Source organism: Rhodnius prolixus, unplaced genomic scaffold (assembly GCF_049639745.1).
Source record: "Rhodnius prolixus isolate KJV_2025 unplaced genomic scaffold, Rpr scaffold_3, whole genome shotgun sequence".
NCBI classification, from domain to species: Eukaryota; Metazoa; Arthropoda; class Insecta; order Hemiptera; family Reduviidae; genus Rhodnius; species Rhodnius prolixus.
This window is the reverse complement of record NW_027411603.1, coordinates 19,627,541-19,652,914: the sequence shown is the minus strand read 5'-3', so window position 1 is coordinate 19,652,914 and position 25,374 is coordinate 19,627,541. Positions and strand designations below refer to the sequence as shown.

General features: G+C 31.7%; 1 protein-coding gene across 1 annotated transcript in view; it reads left to right on the top strand.

Annotated features, from left to right (window-relative positions):
- Positions 1 to 25,374, top strand: part of LOC141452377 (neuroligin-4, X-linked-like) — a 673,353-nt gene that overhangs the window by 310,004 nt on the left and 337,975 nt on the right. The window contains exon 12 of the mRNA XM_074124433.1: positions 6,430 to 6,542. The gene's annotated coding sequence lies outside the window, so the exon portion shown is untranslated. The remainder of the gene's footprint in view (positions 1 to 6,429; positions 6,543 to 25,374) is intronic.

The window sequence follows — 25,374 nt, the reverse complement described above, 5'->3', positions numbered from 1 at the left end:
GGTTGGTCTAGAATCAGCATTCGTTGTCAGTTAACCGAAAATGTTATTCAATGTTTCTCATTTTACTGACATCCTTAATTATTTCGCACTGCCGTACTCCATTAAAAGCATTAAAATTAAAAAAAATCTAGAATTCCAGAAAAAACAGCCTTACTAAGTAGTAAATAGAAAAGTTGGAACGTTTTATGCTTAAATGAAGAAAAGCAACGAAATAACTTTGCCTTACTTCTCTATTAGGTACTAATACAGTAGAAGAGGTTGAGATTTCTGATCAGAAAAAAAAATTCTATACAAACAAGAGATTAGTATTCCAATCTTATGTTCGTAAATGGTCAGTCACGTTATACATTAGCTCTTTCTTAAATAGCACCAAGCTAAAATAAAATAGTGATGTAATGAAAGTTTTAGAGGACATGAAAGAGTTTACTGTGTAAACCAAAATACTATCCATTGACTGTTTTTGTAAGCCGGCAGGAAGGAGGCGTTCCCATTTAAAATTTAGAAAAGTGAAAATCATGTACATAAATTAAAATAAAATTGAATAATTGATTGATAAGTCGACATGACGTCAACAAGTGTGTTAGGCAAAGTTTTAAATCAATAATATTTAATATGTATCACGTCAGTCAGATTTATCTACATAACAATGAATTCTTTGGGAAATTTATCTCTATATTGATTATTCAAAATGATTCGACAATGTTCTGGTTGTCAATTAGGTTTAAACTCTCTCTAATAACATTTTTACCGTGAACTTTATGTTTCCAGCATTCAGCCGTTGTCAGATCTTCCAATGGAGAGCCTAAATTTGAAAGTATGCATGCTGATTTCATATTAGTTTCCTTAATATGGCGCTAGTATTGTTGCCGTTAAAGTGATTAAATTCATTCCGGGGGAAAAATTTCAATTCTTTTTTTCTTTTTTTAAGGATTTAGTTTCGAATTACTTGATACTAGTAAAAACTGTGAAAAACTTCGTGTTTTCAGGTTTACTTATTGATTCGTTTTTTGATTGGAGTGATGGTTCGATGCCATTTTTGTGAGGATCCCACGATGGCATTAGGTCCACAGCTCCAGGAAGACTAGACCCTCAAATTAGAACAGTGAAGAGAATATTTTATAGCTGCAGGTTTGTAAGTCTCGTTAAATCTGTATTTGTATACATTATTATCATTTTTATAACGGATATAAAGTATTTATATTTCGATTTTGGGATTACCTAGTTACGAGTTCACGCTCAAACCACTGCATAAAACCAATTCATTAAAATTTTCCTTAAATATTTTTTAAATAGATAGAAAGCTACCAGTGTAGATAGGGATAAAAAAGTTGTACAATTATTTTTAGTTATTGAGCTCATTTGTAACTGTGAGTGCTCCTACGAAGAGAATTTTAGATTCAGGAAGTTAATCAGGGTGCCGCTTCTCCTGATATGTTTTATAAATTATGGAGTAATTGGTGTTGTGTACTTTCAATTCAAGTTGTGCTAAAAAAAAGTGGTAGTTAGGTCTTGGGTGGCTTTCATACTTAAACTAAGTCTCAACAACCAGATTGTAAGGAGCAAATTTGTTATTTAATGTTCGGTGGATGGGGTCCAAAGAGATTTTTAGTTGCGCTACACATTTTTTATGCTACAAATTCCGTTATCTTCGTGTTAGGAGTTTCGTATAAGCGTTTTACCTCTAGTTTAGCAAGTATGTTGCATGTTACATGGAGTCCTTTTCTGTGAACTTTTCTACGTATTATTTATCATCAATGTTTTGCCAACTCTAACTATTATGTATAAAGATGTAAATTACTAGTCTAAATCCATATAAAATAAAGAAAGCACCTAATAATGTACTTTACATTCGGAATTCAAAATAAGATACTAATTATAATTGAGTTCAATTAGTTTTAAAGTTTAAAGGGCTGGTAATGTTTAGTCTGGACTACCTTCGTACTTAACCGTTAATGCCATTGTAAGGCCGACATTAATTCAGATGTTCATCACTTGCACCTGGGCCTCCTGTTCTCTCGCTAATCCACCTCGGAGCACGTCCTCTACCATTACTAGCCGCCACCATGCTGAAATTTTATTCACCACTTTGGCTTTAATTTTCGAATTTCCTCTCTCTACCTTTTGAAAGTAAGTACAGAGATAAATTTAGAATCCATTTAAAATTTGAATATAAATTTCCTATTTAACGTTACACTATTTGTAACAAATGCACTATTGTAATTTTTTGTGACACGATTTTTAAATCAAATATTTCATTTTTACAGGCTCAGATCTGTGTTTCTGTGAAAATATTAATTTAAATTTTTCTGCATTAAAAAAAAAAAAATTATAAAGTAATATTTATGTACATTTTAAGCTTATAAATGCTGTAAAAACCTGAGTTTCTTGTAGAAACTTATCGGATGAGACGAGATGTAAATTTCGGTATAATGTCCGAATTTTTAACCCAATGCGATGGGCCACTGCTACTACCTGCACAATATTAGGTATAGGTACTCTAAGTATACTGCATGACTTCATAGATTAAAACAACGAGTTAACCCACACAAATTATTTGTAATTAATGCCAAAACGCAACTATTTGTTGGCTAAACAATTCCACTTTAAATAACATTTGGCTTTAATGGGAGATTTCGTTTTATATTTATTTATTTATTTATTTGAATATCAGAGCAACATTTTTAAAAAATAATTGCTTTAATAATAAAAATAAATGTGTAAGGGAGTTTTCACTTATTAACTAATTATTTTTGACATTAAAGACATCGTGATGAGTTTGTAGTTTGATAATAAGTCTGACTGATTTATGGAATTTTGTAAGAGCCATTATTTATTTCAAAAAGTTTAGACTGAAAAATGGCCTTATATACTTCTATAAACCAGAGATATTTTACTTATTCATATTAAAGTTTGGAATTCATTTCTTATTTTAATTGGTTGTTTGTTAGGGCAGGATTCTCCTATTGATGCAACCTCTTATATGTTCAGTTCAGTCTTCTACTAAAAAGGGATTGCAATATCTAATGGAATATCGATAGTTAATATAAAAAAACAAATCATATTTGTCCATATCCCTTTTTATTTATTTTGATTTAATTTAATAAAGTGGAAGGCATTAGTTCAGAATGAAATAAAAATGTATCTATTTTCTAATCTAAAGTAATTAATTAATTAAACAAAAGTCAAGATTCAAGTTATTTGGTCCGGTAGTTATATACAGTACCTTGAAATTTTGTTTAGTAATTGTTCTTTGTTATGATGCTTTATTCAACTTGTGGATCGGATTACCTTTCTAGCTACTTTCCTTCGAGCTAAATAAATTCGAAGCTAAAGAAATGAAAGTAATTAAAGCAAAACATTATGAAAAGTAAGTCACAGTAAATACTTTGACGAAAGGATAGAATGATAAAGTGGTGCAGCAAAGAGAAATGGAAATATTGCATGAAAGAATTATCTGGGTCTTATTCTGACGTTTAGTTTGTACATCGCCAAATGGTAATCAAATTATTGTTCAATTTTAAAACACTTCAACGTTCATTAGAAAGAGTTGTTGGCAGACAAACAAAATTGGTAAATAATTTCCCTAGGGATAACTTCATACGAGATTAATTAAACAGATTTCGAGCCAACAACAAGGATGAATATAAGTATATTTGTAGTTCTTTTTTGTTGGCGGGATTTCTATAGATATTTTTGGTAAAATTAATTAAACGACCAACATTTGATTCTAAGATATTCGTTTCTTATGCTATTTTGAGAATATTCAACGAATATGTCGTGAGCTTTTAAAGATATTACGTTTGCTTTATTGCAGAATTACATGGTTTTAAACAAAAAAAAATCACAATGAAATAATGTGCAATCAGATTGTCCTATTGCCTACTTTCATTGAAGCCAGCTTATCGCAAGTTTAGCCCTTACAAACAAGTTTCAGAAATTGATAGACCCGTCATCATGAGTAGTTCGATCACATTTCTATCATAATACAATAGCATTGTAATAGTACTCAAATAATCAGCAAGCGTTGTATATAAACGATTTAATCTTATCAAAGACGATCAAAAGTAAAAACTCTTCGTTAAATAGCTAGTGCTATAGAAAAGCACTCATTACTCTGCAGTTTTCCAACGATTTGTTTTTGTAATCAAGAACTATTAGAAAGGACAGGATAGAACAATGGGCAACTACTTTTGTGATCAAGGAATTTTATTTCAAAATGATTTCAATGATGAAATAGAGGTTAGATATATTTAGTTTGTATTATACCAGTCGTTCTAGCTGAGGCCTGAAAAGGTTTGTATTGTGATTTAAAACAAGATTTATACAACCGAAGTCAAATTGAATAAACTTAACAATAGATTATTTGTACTGAGAGCAATTCTAGGGCTAAATCCATGGTTGGTTAAGTATCAAACAGTTTAGAGAGAGTTTTAGAATAATTTCCAACTTAAGTCATTAATTATAAAGATAATGGGATCCCTACTTTTCATACTATTAAAAGAAGTTACCCATTTATTTAACCATTTCGTCGATTCAGAAGAATCCTCCAGTGTATAGTAAAAGAAATCTCGCAGAGAAAGGACGGAAATTAACCTTACCAGTTTTAATCTTGAATCCCGCCTTAAGACATCTTTGTGATTAGGACTTTTTTTTTACCAAACCACAATATTTTTTTTATTCTACTATTCTTTGTTTTGGAATTCCAATCGTTAAAGTTTTGGATTCTTTGGTTGTCCTAAAGTATTATATAATGTTTGCTTTCTTAATATGACTGTATTTAAAGACATGAACAAAGTGAAATAGTCTGTATTGTAAGTTAAATTAAACATAAAAATGCTGAGACATAATTACATCAGTAAGGGTATTTCAAATTCAAGAAAGAGTATGGACGGTCACAACCAAAAGGAACTAAAAATTCAGGTATTTACAACACAGATAGTCCGGCTGAGCCCAAATAACCAGTCTCCCTTCGTTAATACTGTTCTACCATAGTAATGTCCTACCATAATGTAGTTTTAATCTACATTATACTGTACTCTAACTAGATTAAAACTAACTTGTCTCCAGTGTAACTTCAATAAATTAGATTAGTTTCTAACTAAAAGAAAATAAGAAGTTTAATTTTTATTCTTTTTATTTTTTGTGAGCCTGACTTGTTTTTACCCTTTTTCTTAATTAATTTTTTTTTTTAATTATTTTATTTCCTTTCTTCATTTCTATAATTGATTTAATCAATTTGTACAACTTCTTGTTCAATTTTACTAGTTCTGTTCGGAAACAAGTGAATATATTTGAATAAATTGCTTGCCAATATTCCTCCCATCGATGAGAGGTAGATAAACTGAAAATTACTGCAGGCAACTTCTTTTACTCCTTTTTGTTGCTCTTCTTCTGATGATAGAATTTTATTACAATATAGTTATCAACATGGTTTCTTTGAAGTGTTAATTCAAAACTGTGGATTAAAGATTCCCTTCTTTTAGGTATAGACTGGCAATCTATTCTCGCATAAGGGTAATTTATTCTTTGAAAAGAGCTTAATTGAATTTGAAAAGAAAGATTAGCTGGTACGAAATGTTTTAGCTAAGTGCTTACTGCGCTAGTCTCTCACGCCAAGAGTTCGGGTTCGAATCCAATTACTGGCTCTTAGATTTTCTTTTCCTTGGAGCCCCTTACAGCTCACTATCCGGTAGTGAACAGTGCTGTCTTTCACTGTGAAAAACAGCAGTGAGAGGGTGGGTGCAAACAGCAAAGAGTGAACTGGAAAAGCTCGGCGCCAATGGCCACAGATGTTGACGCGCCTTACATTAAAATGAATAAATTAGCTGCTGCACGAGTATAGATTTGTTTCTCATTGTTGTTTTTGTTTATTCTTCTATTTGGCACATCGCGGTTGTCGAATTACAAATGTAACTTAGAACTGTTTTAAATAAACTGAGGCTTTAAATTTTTGGAGCAATGAATCTTAGTTAAGTGCCTAGTTAAGTGAATCTAATTATCATTTTTACCTCTCTACCACTCTACAAACATTATAAATATTGATGAAAAAAAAGGGCAAAGTTGTTGACGGAAGGAATCAAATTCTGTCCTCTCAAGGTGCAACCCGGATAGGTCAACTGAGATAGGCAGGACCATGAGTTGATAGACAATTTGGATAATATTTTAGGCAAGCTACGTACCGTCCTCTTTACTATTGTGTGCTAGTTATTTATGTCCAGAGTAAATCAATGATGTAGACCAAGACTAGAGAACAACATATCTTACGGAACAGCCAAACATTGCTTTACATTGGAGGATCTTTACCAATGGCTGCTTGAAACGATCGTGCTGACTTTCATGTAATAGAGGATTATTGTGGAATAAGAAGGGTTCCTGGTACTTTACCAAAGGCACTTGCTATTCTCCTAAGTACAGCTTTTATTGTTTCAGGTGCGTGCGCTTGTGAGTGGCCGGTAGTGCGCGTTAGTATAACTACTACACCGTTACTACTACTGTTACAGCGTGTTGCTTGGGACGCTCCTGTTGGCTGGTGAGAAATCGTGGTAAGTGCTTTCTCAATAGTTGATTACAACACTTCTTTCTGCGTTTATACTCTGCAAATATTTTATAAACAGCTATAAATCTATAGTCCATACGTTGATATTGCCTGGGGAGCAATTTGAAATTTAGAAACCTTGTTACAAATAGAAACGAATATTTGTTTCATTTTGTTGCGCCGATATTAAGAGGTTTAATGTTAATTCGACTTTACACTGCAGTGAGTTATGACTTCTGTAACATGAACAGAACATTTATAAGTTTTCGTTAGGAATATTTTTGTTGGTAAATAAAATGAAAGTTAACGTTCAAAAGTGCCAAAATGTCACGTTTACTCTTTGGTGAAACAACAGACCTTTTGCATACCTTTGACTGCACATGCACTGGGACATTTCGGACTCTGTATCAAGAAAAGACTGCCGTGGAATTTGCTCACTAACCTCATAAGACAATAACACAGAATTCATAATAACTCTTCTTTTTGACAGATGATCGAAACATACATTAATCAATAATTTTGATTTACAACACACTCCTAAAACCGATCTAGACTTCTACGGATTCGAACCGTTTGGATCAGCCTTGCGTTCTAATGTATACGCCATTATTAGTCTTTACAATCTAAAATTCTTCACTGAATAACCAATGCTCCATAATATTATCATTCATCAGAGGCCTCAATTTAATTCTCTTTAAAAACGTTAATTTTTAAATTAACTTATTGGGAACGCAGATAATTTAATTCACAAAATTCTCTTGTTTATCCCTTCCAAAATATCCTAATGAACTGGGGCCGACAACGCGATATTCTAAGCGATCGAGGTCGGTAAATAAATTCTATTGCTTTCTTTGCTTACTTTCTGTTGCTGCCACACTCTGTTTGTTGCAAAATAGTTTTAACAATGACGTTACTTTGCTAAATATTTGTCTGCTTAAGCAAAGTTTTACGTTTTCAAAATGTAGGATTATATTGGTTAATTAAAGACAAAAGTCTCAGCAAGCAGCAAGTAGCATTTCATTCATATTTGGCAAATAATTTAAGGATCTATCAACAACCAATTAAAATATTCTTCTAATTAGTAAACATATTAAAGTTTATATTTTCCCCTGTAGAATAAATATTTAAAGTATACGGTAATCAGAGGATGTAATGATCATATTTACTTAATCGAAATAAGCATCATTAAGAAACTAATTGAATCTAAATAAATCTAAGCATTGTTCAAAAACGGTGTTTATTGGAACTGAAACTAAAGCCAACACAGACATTTATGGGTTTTGTTAATTATGGGTTTGTTGTTTGCGCAAAAGAAGAAAGTAATAATTAATTTAAAAAAAAAAGAAAAGAAAAAAAGAAGATGAAACTTAGAAATATCGATTCGCATAATTTCTTCTGTATATATATAAACTCTAAATGGCTCTAATGACTCGCAGTAGTCGTGTCAGCTCCATTTCTTTCGACAAATGATGCCCAGGGACCAGAATGCCCCAAGAGCTTAATCACAGGATTTCTTACTCATTCCTCCTCTGTTTTTTGTTCCTATTTCTTTTAATTTGAAAACATACATCTTTCTGCCGGTTTATAAATTACTATTTTATTTCAGCCTAAGTGAATACTCTAGTATTCTCTTCAAAAAGCTTTTTTTTAAAATATTGTCCTTAGGTAAAAATGTTCCCTTACTGCTATACTTGATTTATCATTTACAATTTAACAAGATTTAAAAGTTCAGTTTTTAATGACTTTCTAGATACTAGTTAACTATGTAAATTTTGCACTTAATGATCTCGGAACTTCTCTTTAACATAAATTTTAAACTTTTATGTTGCTAGTTTAATAGTCGACTGCGCACCTTGTCTTTAATTCATAGTTTTCACTTTGATTATGGTTTATAAGGCATTAAAATGTTAACAGTTTTTATTTTTCAATGATAAGCAATGGAGAAATGAACAGTTTTGTAAATTATATCCAGTATTTCCGGATCATTGAAACTAGAACTTGAATTTCATGGTTTTGCCTGAAACAGATCATTTTCTAAGTCTGGAAAGTTTAATTATTTATTGTTTAACGGGTGCAAAGTTTATAGAAAATCGATGGAACCGTTTTTGAGCCAATCATAAGAAGAGAGCAAATTCTACTGAATGAATCAAGGCTTTCAAAGTGAGTTTTGAACCAAATCCATAGGGTGGTTTTTAAACGAATATCAAATTTAAACTATAAATTTATCCTTAAGTTTTATTTTTTTTAATTTGATTTTTTAAGTGTGATGGCTGCGACTGACCATAATGGACTGATGGATAGACTATCAGACTGATCGGTTGAGCAATCAGGGTGAAAATTAGCAATACTCTTAAGCTCTTGATTGCATTTTTTAGAGGAAGATTGGAGAATCAATTCTTGTTGAATAGTATCCACTATGCCTAGTTGAACGATAAGCTAGAGGCGTTTTATACCATTATAATGTTTATGCACTATTTCGTTCTTTTGCGTGGAAGTTCACATTGATTATTGTACGTAGAGTGAGATTGGTGACAAAATGGTAAGAAAACATCTTCAAAAGATACGTACTGGTGATTACCTCAAGTTAAAAATTGTACAGGCTGAGCAGTAAGAGAATCAACACAGTATGGATTCTTGGGAGTAACTCTGGAATGAATCAAACACAGCACAAGGGAATTCCATTCTTCAAAAGCATCATTTCATCAATAGGCTACGATTTAACTTAACTTTTGTCAGGACATAGTAAAATGGCCTCTTTCGGTATGCGATTGCCTCTTGCTTGTTGGTCATGTTCTTAATTCTCATGCAGCAGGATGTGTCCTCCCCAAAAAATCTACAATTTTCAAACAAGGTGGTTGCAATTTCCGCCTTCGGCTCTTGCAGCAATGTTCCATACTCTTAAGAAAAGAATCACTTTCCGCATACTCACAAAAGTTACTAGTCCAAACCTGCAAGTGTGTGGTAAACGCGATTGTATGAAAAAACATTTTATTCAAAGCCAAATCTGTTTTTTTTGAATTAAGTTTATGGTCTCTAAGTAGAATACTCTTAAAGCACGTTTTTGTGGCCCTGTTGACATAATGTAGGCACAATTTGTGTGTTTACATATTATGTATATACATGTGCTGAGTTGTGTGTAATGTATAATATTCTAGAGTTTTCATTGTGGTGTTTGCTAAATCACAGCAGCTGCTTACACCATCATTCTCTGTACGTCCTGTGTTTATTGGGTTAGTGATGGGGATGTCAATCAGTACAAGTGCGATTTGGTGGAACTGAGGTTTGGCGAGTTTGCCATTTGGATGTCAACATTTCTAAGGAATAAAAATAAGTTCCTAGAAAGATCCTACACCATCTTTGTTTATATCTGAAGACTTACCTCTTTAAAAAGTCAACAACCATTAATCTATTTATTTATTTTAGAAAAACCAAAAATAGAATTAGCAAAACAAAAATTTAGAACCAATGTTTACATCGAATTGTTGACTTCTAATTGAAAATAATATCAGTAACACAACGGCATCTATTGATTTCAAACTTGTCGTTAAGGATGAATAGTGAGGCCAAAAAATTTATATTTATAGTAAATAGTAATTCTTTATTTAACGATCAGTGCGATTCATTTATCACGAATGGCCCACTTTAGGAGACCGTCTGTCTTTCTTCCATTTATCATCAAATCACAGGCCACCAAATTTGTTGGTCACGGAATTTTATTATTTACAGTTCTTCATCCTATATTTGCTATATTTAAGAAAATCTATTTGTGATTTCCAGTAGTTTATCCTTAAATCATCCACTAATTGTTTTTCTCATTGTTCTCTTTTTATACAATAATTCTACGCAATAAATAATTTCCTTGAAACTCGGAATTTCAAAAACACATTTAATTATTCTTAATTTTATGTTAGTGATAGTTCCTTTATCATACTAAATTTCCACTTTCGTCAGAACTGTGACGTCAGATGTTTCCCACTGTAATGAATTCGCCTAGGAAAGTGTTTCAAATAGATGTAACAAATGTTCATGATTGCAAATAATGTACAAAGTATAAACAATTTTCAAAGCATTTTTGGAAAAACTAAAAAAAACACTTAAAAATGTGTTTAATTATATCTTATTTTTGTATCTTGATGGCAACAGAATTTGAACGTTAATTTTTCCCTTTCAGTTAACATCGATACGTTGATAATAAAAATATACTAATTATGTAAATTAAAAAAAGAAAAATCCTTTATAATCAATTTACCATCATACTAAAACATATTTAGCTAGTTTCAAGTTGAGCCAATGTAGGAAAGAGTAACTAACTTTTTTAGTCACTCTCTTCGCACCAAAATATAATTAATTAAACCAAAAGGAAAACAAAATTGAGTATTTTAGACATGAAACGTGACACTTTTTCTGCTACGAAATTAATTTTAAAAAAGTTACACAAGCTGAAAAATTATGGCACAATAAATAATGCCTTACAAACGACTCACTAGCTCTAATTAATCTAAATTAACTAACACCACATCCACAATGCTGATTATAAATTATTCAAGATGAAGTATTTGTTTTCTGTTTATGCAGCTTGAAGGTTTTCGTATTCTTAGCAAATAAGTTATAAAAAAAATGCTGTGCAAAATTATCAAGAAGTTCATTGATTTTATTCTTTTATTCCAATTCTTTTTGATTTGTATGTAATAATTAGTTAACTTCCTGCAGAATATAGATTTAGGGTGCTTGTTGCTCTTAAATTTTCTCTCTTTAGGAACCCTTAGAACAATTTCCGGTTCTTAGTATTGCTACTATCGAGAGAACACTGTCCAGTATCTGCTGAGAAAACTTTAGGTGCAATTGACTGCAGACATGAAATTGTAATTAAATAAAACATAATCTGTTGTATTTCTTGAGGAAAAGCAGATATTTATTATCTTCTATAGTAATGGATTATATAATATCATAATGGAATTAACAATCTCTTAATCCAAATAAGGTCATCCAATGTCTAGTTATTATTTGGCAACGTAACGCTCAAATTAATAATGTGGAAAGTGCGATTTTTGCTAATTTTCAACCAAGTATACATTTAAAATTTATAATTTTTGTAGCAACCCTGCACGCATATCAATTAACGCACATTGCAAATGTGTATCACATCTCAGGAAAATTCATTCTGGGAGAGGGTTCCGACGAATAGCAAGGTCAATTTTCAATAGCTGCTTTCTAAAGTTGTAAAGCTGCTTTAGAAAATTGGTAATGTTCCCTATATTTTTAGTAAGGACCAATTAATGTAAGGTTAGAATTCCTAGTTAGTAAAAAATGAGTTTAGTATAAGTTTTAAAGAATTATTTTGTAAATTTTTATTTGGTATATTTTTGGATTTATAATTTATCATTCTAACTAAAAGCAAATTAAATATCAAAAAGAAAACTAGGGGAATGGGGTAGCTGAGTTGGTACCGCGGTGTTAGTCCTGGTTCAAATCCTAATGCACTATCTTACAGGTTCTTGGAGCCACTTCATCTAACTGCCCGGTGATGAACAGTGTTGTCTGTTGTGTGATACGACTTCAATGAATGACAATAATTCCATTGTTAACTATAGCAGGAAACATTACTGGTTTGTTTTAGGTTTACTATTGCCTCGACTACTTACTAGCAGGCTCATCTTTTTCAAAGTAAGGGGTTTAAGGATCCACAAACTGGCCGTTCTGTGGAGTACAACCCATCAAATCTTGAACTGAATTTTTGGTAAAGAGCAGAATTAACTTTTAACAAACCAATAGTGTACAGATAAGACTTCTCATTAACTCTTATTAGAGACAAGATTACTGCAAAAATTCAATGCAAGATGGAAATTAGTCTTATATGATACTCAAAATACGAGTATTTTATCAGAGAAATCATCATCAGATGTAGAAAGAATCTTCTACATTAGATGAACAGAAGTTAATCAAATAATACAGTTTTTGGTTTTAATATTTTAAAAAGTTAGTCTATAAAAATATAGAATGGAATTTTTAGTGAACAGAAAAAGTAAACATGAGCTGAGATGCTGGCAGTATATAAAGAGTGCTTGTAGGGCACTTTGCGGCAGAGTGAGTATACCCGGCAATAGCACATTGGTACTGATGGTGCTGTTGAGAGGATGTTGTGCGGAAAGTACCGGCTGAGAGCAGCTTTCTATTGTGAACGAATGTTACAGTCGTTTAAATAGACTGGAATATATTCGCTACTCACCTGGCGTGCCAGGAACAAGTACGTGCCACTTCACGCCCTCACTCTGTCTTCTGTATTTCCTATTCGCCTTTATAGGGAGTAAATAAAAGATGATTATAAGGTGAAAAGAAGCTTTAAAAAAAGAAGAATGCTTGGAGTAGTGTGATAAAGAGAACAAATATAACATCAGTTCAAAAGGAAGAATGGTCGATTCACAGAAGTGTACTCATAAAATGAAGTTTAAAATGTTCATTTCAAGGTATAACCCAGACTTTGAATAAATAAAACTAAGAGAAGAAAAATAAGTAAATTCAGTAACCTCACTGGAAGGCTTGTGTTTTTAAAAGAATATTCCAAGGTTATCAAAAGTTAAGATTACTTCCAGAATGAAAGTTGATTTCAACATTTACACTAAGGCTATCGGCGGTTCTTTTATTACTTCCTACAAAAATGATCATAATAATTTAAAACTAGCTTTTCCGGAACAGCTTATAGAGCACCAACTATCCGCTGGGTTAACAAAATCAAACATCTGAATTAATATCTTTTTATCTCATAAATTTCATTTCACCAACTTTTATTTAATTTTTCATTCAATGTTTTTTCATTATTTAGGTATTGGAGTGCCTTCAATCGTATATGAGCCTATTTCTACCCACCTGACACACTTTATGTCTGCCCATTTACTCATTATGCAAGTTAGTAATGCTATGCGTTTGCGAATTTCTAAGTAAATAAAATTATGAATAAAACTATAACTAAGAGAAGAGATAGTTCAGTGAGTTAGTGCGCTGCATTCTACGAGGTAATCTCGGGTTTAAATGCAACTGCCTGGTTGAATTTTTTCCGAAGAAGCTTATTACAGCTCACTACCCAGGATTAACGAGCTTTCCGAAGGTAGAAGGTGCTCAGAAATTGGCTCAGAAGTTGGCGCACGCCAGTTAAAAAATAAAAATAAATAAATAAAAAATGATTGAACGAAATAAAAAAAACTTCATGAAATTAAGTTAGAGTTTCAATTACATAATAATGTTTCCTTGATGTAATGTTAGTTTTATTTAGAATTTAAACATAAGTTACACGAGTACAATTTACATTGCCGTGCGTAAGACAATAAATAAAAGATTAGTGTAAACAGAGAATCTAACTGGAAGTACAGACAGACTGAGCGAGTTAGTAATGCTAACGGAATTCGAATACTCCTAAGACAAATGTGCACCAAGAGTGCACAGCCTTTTAAAGTTAGGGGGCAGAATTTGTCTACGATGGTTGATGGTGGGTCCCATCCTAGTAGGAGAGTCCCTGTCATCCCATATCGCATGTGAGCCTATTGAATTTTTTTTTGCCACAGTAAGGTCATTGATGAAAACAAATTTTCATAATATCTTACAAATTAATGACGTCTGTTTTTCACTATAATAACAAAATATCGCGATAATTTCAAAATAATAAGCTTAAGATTGCAGTTCGCTCGTAAGAATCCCTAAGAAATTAATTTTACTGGCAAAAGGTTCAAATGATAATAATAGATCTATTTGTGAACAGAGAAAACGATGTTTTTAAGAGTAGTGCCGTTTGCGAAAACATTGTTATGACAAGCGCAGCCAAGTTTATCTAGTTAGAACTTCTTTTACATTTTTTGTTTATAACTTTATTTGTTTTATATTTTAAAACTAGCTAATAACAGTTTATTTTTTCAGGTTACCTTAAATTCTTCTTAATACTCGAAAGATTTGCAGTGAAATCTTAGAAATTGGTTCCGATCAAATATTTTTTCTTACTAGGACTATGAAAAATTAAGAAATTGAATTATATTTCATTTATTTTTGTTGGACAATATCTTGCTAGGAAAACATGGAGGCACATCGATCTTGATTAACGTAGTGAGTACAGTTTTTCAATAAAAAAATAAAATAAATAATATATACATATATATTGCTGCTAAATTGGAAAATGGTTAAGTTCACTTTACCATTCAAGTTAGGTACCGTATTTGACGGCATATAAGACGCACCCTTATTTAGAAGGCCACACACAAGGAAAAAAAGTTTCAATAATCCGCGGTACCACAATAACTTAAAATGTGGTTTCTTTTAGTTCTCACGTTTCGTAAAAGCCAAATAAACAATCATTGAATGCAATTACCAAATATATTTTTATTAAGGAAAATTAACAAACGGAAAGCTATTTTGAACATGATATGTAAATTTCAGTTCTATGGGCGCTAAACTGATCCAAAACCAAAAGAGAGGGTTTTCTTAAGAGTCCACCAGGTCGCCTCGCCCATACTTTCTGTAACCACAGTTTCATTCCAGCTTCGTCCATCCAGCCTTTCGGATGAACAGTCAATTATAAATTAAAGCAACGCAGTTTAGTCATTATTAAACCTGATAAAATAATTATGGCAGATGTAGAAAAAGTTATGTGTGTCTAGACCTTTATCCGGGCTAAAAATAGCATTCAGTATTGAAAGTTAACCTGTGTCCTTCACGTATAAGATGCAGGTAACTTTTTTGAGACCTAATTTAGGCAAAAAAGCGCGTCTTATATGCCGTCAAATATGGTATATGAAAATAATATATAGGTATTCGAATGCAATTAAATTGATTGGATAAATTTAAATTTACCTATTACATGCTAAAATAATAAAGAAAAGTAGGTAGATTTGTGTGATCTTCTGCATAGAAAGGGAAAAAACAAATTTTCCTTAGATGAGGAAAAGTAAGTCCCCTGTCTTGTAAGTTAATATAGCCAAATCCGAGCTATAATGTTCTATTCGGGGTTTTTAACATAATGTTGAAAGCCCTAAATTCTTTAAAAAGAGATAAAGAGACCTTAAACGTGATCTCAAATCCCTAGCAAACAGAGATCAATGGAACTAACCCTTTCTCCTTGAAATTCACAAGTAGTAATCGCACCATTAATAAAAGAGGTCTGATGCAACCACAATACCCTATGATTAATCTAATCAGAAATCTTAAAGATGCTGGTAAAATAAACAGCTTTTTAAGAAAAAGATTTTTTGTTTAAATCGCTAACTCAACGAAGAATAATTGAGTCTATGTGTTCTCGTGAGATCTTAATTTGCAAACTTTGAAACGACCTCATACTTCTATTTTTCGTAAAATTTTTCATTCACCTCAACTTAATAATTTACATTGAGAAAAAATGTTGGAGCTCACTTCTTAGTAAGGTACACCTGAGCCAACTTGAGTAAAAATCGGATTGTATAATATACAGCAAGATCTGGTTTCATTCGAATAAATAAATGAAAGAAAGTGACGGAAAAAAATCCCTTTGAGATAAACATAGGAAACATGGAGAGTGTAGGGAGAAATAGTGAATGTAGAATAGAAGGAAATTTGAAAGTGCCATAACCACAATAGTGCCGGAGACAGTGCACACCCTGTCTGTTCCAGGAAGCAGCAACGCTTCCAGCATATCGTTATTTAATTCTGTACACGTACTGTACCCCTCTATCGCCTGTATCTACAGAAAGCAGCAGGAAGTACAAGAGATCCAGAGAATAGCGAAGAAGGGGATGTGATCCTCTCTTGGAAAGTTGATTCTGCTTCAGACATTAATTACGTTGATGGTACTGCCTTCGTAGTTCCATCGCTTTCGAATTACGAAAGAAACTCATTCAGAACAAAAAAATAAATTAATCCAAAGCGCCCATTTAATATCGATCGTTTCTTTGTTCCTAAATTTTTAATAATATTAACGATTAAATTTATGAATTTTATTATGGAGTAGGGATTGTTATATCAGAAGCATTTTATTTTGGTATTACTTCGTCGAATAAACATTGGATTGTATGAGTTATTCAAGCGTATTCTAGGAGCATATTAATTGTTATTTTTTTAATTAAATTTAATATATTCTATTGTTTAACTAATAAAATTAATTTTTAATTTTTTTCAAAGAAATGATCTCCTACTTATGATTATCTGTTTGGATATCGTCGCCTAAGAAGTGATACCTTGTAACTAGAAAATATCAACTTTACAGGAAAAGGAAAAAACAGGATATAAAATTCATTTTAAGGCATACAGTAATTCTTCTTTCAATATTAACTATTAGTGTGACTGTCGTCTTTAAGTGTAATTTATATAAAATAAATTTTATATATATATTCATTTTTTATATATAAAAATGTAATTTTCGTTGAAATTGTATTTACGAGGTATCACTTCTTAGGCGACGATATATCTCATACAAAATTCACTGCCCCAAAAAAATTAAAATAAAATAAATAAAATATTAGAAAACAATACTTTTTTAATCAATTATTTGATTATTACAGAGGCCCAAATTTGCCTCAGACCACACATCTGCCTTTTAACATTTTTAATCAATAGATGACTGAATCATAGCTAGTTCATTCTTACTGGGAAGTAATTGTAGTTAAATTTAATATGGATGAATAAATAGTAATAATAATAGCAATAGTAATGTAATAGCAATAACCATGTTAAATAATAGGAAGTTCAGGAGGAATATTTAAATTTTGATACAATAATTAAAATAAATAAATAATAGGATATAGGAAACTGAGGGTTGCTGAGCAACATGTCATGAGGCTCTCTTGTAGACCGGTCTTGATCAACGCTGAATAAAACGGGCTTGAACAATGACGTTCTAAACCAAATTTTCACAGTAAGCTAGTTTTTGATTATGTAAAATTTTGAATTTATCGGATTGTTAATATAAGAAATTATTAATAAAATCAATGTTTAGAAACATTGCGGAAAATAGTCTTTAAAAAAAGTCTTATTAAATCAATTATTGTTGAAAAAAAAAAAAGCTCTTAAACTAAAGATGATTTGTCGGCAATCAATTATTATCTTCCAGAAGACTTGATTCGGATTTAATAATTTATAAACCATTTCCGTGGAGGTTATAATAATACAACTTCTTTGGTGGGTTGTAATATAGAAGACCTCCTCTGTTGGTCAAATAACAACAGATATTCACTTGAACCCATTCACCATTCATCCGATATTGCTATTTTTCCTGGGGGTGGCCCAAGCCTCTTTACGTCTATAAATCATCTCACGTTCTCCTTCCCCCCCCTCAAAAAAAAGCTGGGCTAGTAAGAAGATGGTATAGATCAAATAGAGCTTTTTATGTGCTTAATATGTTTTTACCCACACTCTAGACAAAGTGAAAATAGTTGTTCTTAATTATTTTATTAATTATGCTTGTTCATTATATAGGATCATCTACTCGAAAAAGTTGTAAACAAAGTTGTTGCTATTTTATTCTTTTTTTTTAATCTAAGGAAGCATGTCCTCAATTCTTTAAAGATTTAGAACAGGAAGTAACATCAGTCCACATTTTTAAGCCTTTTTGTATTGAAAATGATTTAATCTACAGTTAATGTCAGCCATATTCATACACCAGGTTTTTGTTTTTCTATCTGTTTTTATTTTATTTGTTTGTGAGTCAGGGAGAACAAATAACGCACACATATTAAGTAAATTGTTATTTTTCACAATATAACACTTTTTTCAATTCATAAACTGGTAAAAATTTAGCCAAAATAGATAACAGTTTCGAAATAACTCGTCACCAACGAGACTTTCATATTCATACATTTGCAACAATTAAACATTTTTTAATTAAAAAAAGAAAGTCAATATTTTGTTGGGCAGTCTTTTCTCTAAATTACTTCAGACAACCTCCTAGACATCGACTCAACAAGTTTCTTGGTGGTTTCCGGAGTAATGTTACACCATTCTTCAATTACTTTCTCCTTCAGTTGATTTGCATTTTGGATCTGATGATTTTTCATTTTTTTTTTTAAACTCTGCCCACAAACGCTCGATTGGATTTAGATCTGGTGACCGTGGGGGTGTTGCCATCACTTTGGGACAATTATATTATAGCCATTCTGGTGGTTGGGATCATTATCCTGATAGAAAATAGATAGATAGATAGATAGATAGAAAAATACTGTATTTTGTTTTTTTATAAAAAAACATTGCAGGGGTTCTGTATTTTTTTTTTTTTTTTAACACAGAAATAAAAGAACAGAACATATTTATACAAAACAAAAACAAAAAATAGATACTACTATGAAACAAACTATAAACAAAACTAAAATGGACTTTTAAGAATGAAAATGAAAAAAAAAAAAATTATACTTAGTATTCCAACATAATAATATACGTATAATATGTAACTATATATAATGATTATCTTAAATTTATTTTTAATTACATACGTATATTATATTTAATGATAAGCTAGGCATCTACAACTACCCATCAAACCCCATACCCTTCATGATTCACTCATTTATGGCAAATGCTCTAAGCTTTAGAGCGCCAGTAACGTAATAGTAGAGATCATCTACTTGTTTCTCAGAGGCCTGATAGAAAATATTATTATTATTATTATTATTGTGTTCTTTTTAAAGGTGCTCAACAACTAAGGTCCTTCGCACCTGACAATGTTGCTGTAAGACACTACACTAGCTCATTCTAAACTAAAACTATCATTCTAACAAAAAAACACTCATGCATATAAATACATTCATCCAAATAAATACAATCACACACATTAAATCTAATCGCGATTTGTGATGGAGTACTTGATATTCCTCACATCACATTAATAACCTAATCTAAGATAAAAACATATTTACATACTTTCATAATTAGAGACTAGCATAGTGTCATATGAGACTATATAAATCTATATCTTTAAGGTATTGCAAGGCTTTCCAGGATCTCTTTCATGCTATTACCCATGTTTAACTTCCGCCTAGCCCATGTATATCTGGTACATTCTACGAAAATATGATGGACGGATAGTATTACATTGCAGGTTCCACATATGGGTTGCTGCTCACCTCTAAAGATATAGCCATGGGTTAACATCGTATGGCCTATTCTTAGTCTTGCAAGTATGACTTCTTCGTGGCGGGACTGTCTACTTGAAGTCATCCATTTCAATGGTGTGGATTTAATATTTCTCGGCTTATTCATTAATGGAAGTGTTTCCCATTCCCGTTTCCATAGCAATAAGGCTTGGGTGCGCAGATAAGCCCTCCAATCCAATGGCAGAACATTTTCCTTTGGGTTACTTATTAAGGCTGCATTCCTAGCGGCCTTGTCGGCGATTTCATTGAATTTAATCCCTGAATAAAATTCCTTTCAATTCACAAATTTTGGATTCTTTTAAATTTTTTCTTAAAATATCTACGTACTTCTCAGCATTCATAATCCCGTTGATAAATTGAATTTTCCCTACCCCAGAAGCTGAGAAGCACCCCCCAAATCATCACAGATCCACCTGCAAACTGTACTGTCTGTTGAAGATTCTTTACAGAAAGGTTTGCATTTCTTTTTCTCCAAACTTTACAGTTTCCATCGCGTTGAAAAATGTTTTATTTACAGATGAAACTAAAATTGGAGCTTGGTTCGAAATTATCATTGAATTGTGCTGAATAACATTCAATTATTCAGTCAGGCGATTGTACAATAACTACATTTTTTAGTTGCTTGTCTTCTCTAAAAGGTGATCAAAATATCTTAATGCTCTACGTATTTGACCTTGTTTTATTTAAAATATTATTGCAGAAAATTTGTTTTTTTATTTTGGAAACTGCTGTAGATCTCTTTTTATTATACTAGCAATATGTTAATGGCGGCTAACTTTGTCTCTAGTGAAACCAGGTTGCTCAGGAAATAAGTACTCGACGGCTTTCCGTGATGGCTAGTTAACGTTATATGAAGATCGTTTTAATTTTTCTTTTTAATGACCTGTAGCCGTGCCTTTTTTTTTGTAAATTTCGCCAACCAGTTTTAGATTAAGAATAATTTCCACTGAGATTTCATACAGAGCTTGCGTAGCTTCTTTAGCATGAAACACCTTTTTTTTTATTTATGTGTCTGTTTTCCTAGTTTTGAAATAACATAAGTTTAAGATTAATGTATACATTAGACGTCCATGTTATCTTGATTTCATTAATTTAGTAACTTCTATGGTTAAAAATGCATTCTTTTTGTTAGCTATCTTAGCAGCGATTCTGTTACCAAGCAGTCACTTTAATTTTGCAATGGTTTTGAAGTGCGAATATATATCTATGTAAAATATTTCATGTATGCAATATTTTGTACTTTAGTTGTCTAAAAAAAAATTAAGGTAATCGGAGATCGTATTGTCATATTCAGAGGTAGCCGATTGAATGAAAGAGATTCATATGTGGCGCTACATGAATACAACGAAATGACTCCATCCAGATCTTCCAGGTTGGATGATCTACTCGAAATGTATAGTACCGTGCGAAATACATATGTATACATAAATTGTGTGGAAATGTGTGCGCAAGCAAGTAAGAGAATGTAAGTTTAGTGTGCAGTAGTGACGAGCTAGGTCATTTAATAGAGTTATTCCGTCCAGAGTACAGTGTGCGGAGATGTGGTGGCACGCAGTATAAAAGTGCTGTCTCACGCTATCTTTCCGCACTGTTTGTGCCGGAGTAGCGCTGGCGGGCTATGGTCCTACTCCTTGCCATTTCTTGCTTCTATTTCTCCACTACGTCCTACTTCTGCTCCTGTCCAGAGTATATCTTCTGAAACTACTACATTTACAGCGCACTCTACATATCCTCTCACAAACAGCTATTCATTCTGTCAACATACTATAACGTCAAACTTATTTTTTCTCGCCTAAAGTAAAGTAAAATAAACAATCCCACTACTTCAAATATTATAAACAATTGAATAGAACAAACTTTTGCAATAACTGTGAAGTAAGTTACAAGTTTAATAAAAAGTAATACAATAAGTTTATTATTTAATCACAATTAAGAGAAATTAAAAAATTAAATTATTTTCTTCAAATTGAGATAATTATCTCGACATCTAAAGGAACTGTAAGAAAACTATTTCAAGGCCTTCCCAGTTATTAAAGCAATAGTACTTTACAAAGTTCCAGGACATAGCGAGAGCTGGTGTATACCAAGATTCAAAAAAGTTTCTTTAGTTTCTTAGAATTTACGATGTTCTTCAACATAAACTGAATAACTTTTCAATTCTAAAGTAATTTGCACCCGGAAACTTGTTAGAACACTGCTTGCTCTTTCATCCAACAATGTTCTGCCACTAGAGACTCCTGCTTTGAAAACCCTAAACCCATCTCAACGATCAGAATCCAATGCATAACTTAAGCACATAAGTATTTAGGTGCTGTTATGTAGTTAAGAAATGGTAACTGAAATCCTGGAATCGTCCATTCAAATATGTGGAGGTAAAAAAGGTTTTGTAGTTAAGATTTGGTTATTGTTCTCCAAAGATCAAATTACTTGCAATATGTAAGAAAATGTGATTACCACTCGAGTAAGAACGGATGAAGAATTTATATGTATATTTATTAATGAGTTACGTTGATAAAACTCAAATTTTTAAATGGTTTAAACCAATTGATGGCGAAGATGGGAAAAAGAAGAACTAACTGCGATAAAGAATGAATAGGATTTGCGAAGAAGTTCAGGTGAAAAATAAGTCAATTGATGTCTGTGAAGGTAGCAGTTTACCAAGTCGCTCAAACTGACTTATGTACATACACTGATTATATTTTAAGTAAATTACAACCTCTTTATGAGGTTAACTGAATTACGAGTAACGGAGAGAGTAGAGAATTTACGGTAATGTTAGCGTCGAGCGGAGCGAATCAGTACTTAGGATTATTATTGTTATTGAAATGAATTGGTATGACTGAGAACCTATTTCTGGATTGGCCTTAATCCAAATCTCTATTAAATGCACCTAGTTTTCCTTATTCAGCTTTGCACTAATTCTTCAAAATAGGTAGTTACATTTTCCTTAGTTCTGCATTCTTTTATTGCTGACGCAATGCTTGCCTAAAAGTAAGTTAATGGGGGTTCGCGTTTGTTAATGGCAATCAATATTTTTATCGGAATGAGTACTTAAAACTGAATCATTAATGGCTTTTTACTTGTCATCTGATCTGAATAATGTGGACACTTTATTTAATATTCCTCTATAATTATACTCTTTAAACTTTGTATAACTTCCTTTCTGTAACAATCACAGCTTTTTATACCCAAAGCAGTTTTCTTAATATCCGATTTCTTGTGTGTGGAGGAATTATTTTAATTGGAAGAAGGTTGATTAAATTAAGTTTCTCTCTCATGGCCGTGGTAGTTCTACCACTCTTTTACTTTTCTAAATAATAAGCGGATCGAAGAAGCTATGGGATCTCCTCCCTTGTTCCTGTTATTGTTCACTGTAGAAAAAGAAAAAAAGTAAAGTAATCGTCTGTTTTTAAAGCGAGGCTTAACGTACAACTTCCAAATTAGTTGTTGACGGGGTTGGAAGCACATATTTTACTGTTAACAATTTTTCTAACATAAAAAGTGGCTACATTCAGAATTCGAACTGGGGATCTCTATGTATAAATCCACGCCATAAACATTGCGCCTTGAGAAAGACAAGGCGTAGGCAAGTAATTACAACAATTGAATAAGTTCCCTTACTTCTTAAGAGGTTAATAGCAAGAAGAAGAAGAAAAATACGTAGAAGATAGAATAGTAAATTTAAAATATTTGAAATAACTTGATAAGGAGATTTACGATTAATAAAAACCTGAAAGTTTCTGATGTGCCTTACATATTTTCTTTGTACATTTGCATTATTTAATCCGAAAGAGACAGGTTAACTTAGTTTTAAGTGTCTCTTACACAATGTAAATTATACGTAAGCGCTATTATAGCCGTGTATTTTAGTCAGGCAACATCCTGGCTGCACTTAGCGTGTTTCATATTTAATGAGCCACTTATGTGGGCTGCTGCCATTGAAGAGTGGTGGACGAGAAAATGTTTGCGCGTACGTGTGTGAATATATGTATTATGTTTTATGTGTTAGTGTGCGAATTTTTACTGTTATGTATTTGTGTATGTGTAAGTCGATCGTAAAAGAGGTAAAAAAAATCTTGTCAACGTTTCAAAAAGCAACACTAAAATATGCATATTAAACAGCTTTGTATGAGAATTTCTTCTCTTGTATGAAGAACAGTTATGCGAAGACACAGACTCCCTTTTATTTACTAAAATATTTAAGCTTTTTTTTTTAGGATTGTTACTAATATTACATATTAACATGCAAGACGTGATATAATATTGAGATTATTTACTCATTTAATTCGTTTAAAATGTTAGGCCGACTATTTTGGCTTTACAATGAATGTATTGTAAAAATATAAATTTGGTTAGAAACTTAGATGTAAAATAGATTTTTTAATAATTTAATGTTAGCAAAAGCAAATAAAGCGAGTCATTCAACTGTCTAGTGCAGCGTTTCCCAACCTTTTTTGGCTCGCGTACCACTTGGTGCTAAATTACACCACTTTGTAAAAATTTTTGTATTTCATGAAATTTGTTATTCCGAGTGTGTTATTTTATTTTAATGTCTTTATTTGTATAGAGATACAATGTATCTGTTACAAAGGAGTTCAAGTTCATGTTCACTTTATAAACTTTGTAAAGTGTAAGAGCTCTTTGTTTTAAAACTTTTTTTAAATAATTAAAAATTATGTACATATTTTTATCTTCAAAATTATTAATTAATTTACCAAGTTCTTCTTTAAGATTATTATATTTGTACGCGAATCTTCTAAATTAATTTCTTTTAAGCATTCAACTACCTGTAAGTACCCAATTAAATTTAATGTTGCTTGGATAGAGCTTACTCATTACAATCAGTCTCTTTAAGCAGATTTTTACATAGTTATCATTTAAGTTCCGTCACATGATAATTTTATTAATTTTTTTTTATCTTTTATCAATAATGATGTAGCTTTTCCTAAATTTTCTTTTTAGAAGGGATTTGAAATACAATTATCATTTGTGTTTTCGGGTTTTGAAAAATACTCCATGAAAGAAAATTTTAATCCTGTTAAATGTGCTATTATATTTTCTCGGCCTTATTACTGTACATATCAACAAGTTTACTGTATAATACTCGTATTATTAATTTAAATAATTTTTAAGTATTATAGGAAAAAAAGTTTCTATGATATTTTTATGCTTTCATTTTTATTTTTTATTTTTCATGCCCGCCATTATTGATTATTTTTCGCGTACCACCAACCAGCAACTCGCGTACCACAGCTTGGGAAACGCTGATCTAGTGTAACTTCTGCAGTTCTTCCTTAACAAAGTACGAGTAGGTTGCGCTCCCACATCGCTTCAATGAAGTAGTCGAAAGAAAGACGACCTAAACGACTGGTCTTAAATGTAGGAAAGATTAGATATGTTTAGGATTTTTTACAAACCAATAATTCTTTTAGGCCGCATTGAATTTGGTTGTTATTATGCCCTTCCACATTTCAATCTACTAGGAGGGTTTAAGAAAATATCCTTGTTACACCAGTGGGTTAACAAATCACAACTTTTCAGCAACTATGTTTCATGGGCCCAGATTCCAAGATAACTTTAAATATCCAATTGTTGCTATTTTGGACATTTTACACCTGAAATAGAATATGGTTCACCCCGTTTCCAATTGTTCATAATTGGCTTAACGAATCATGTTAAGTACGTTACAGTAGAATTCAGATGTTTCAGCCAAGTTTTTATTTACTTTTTACTTTCATCAATCTA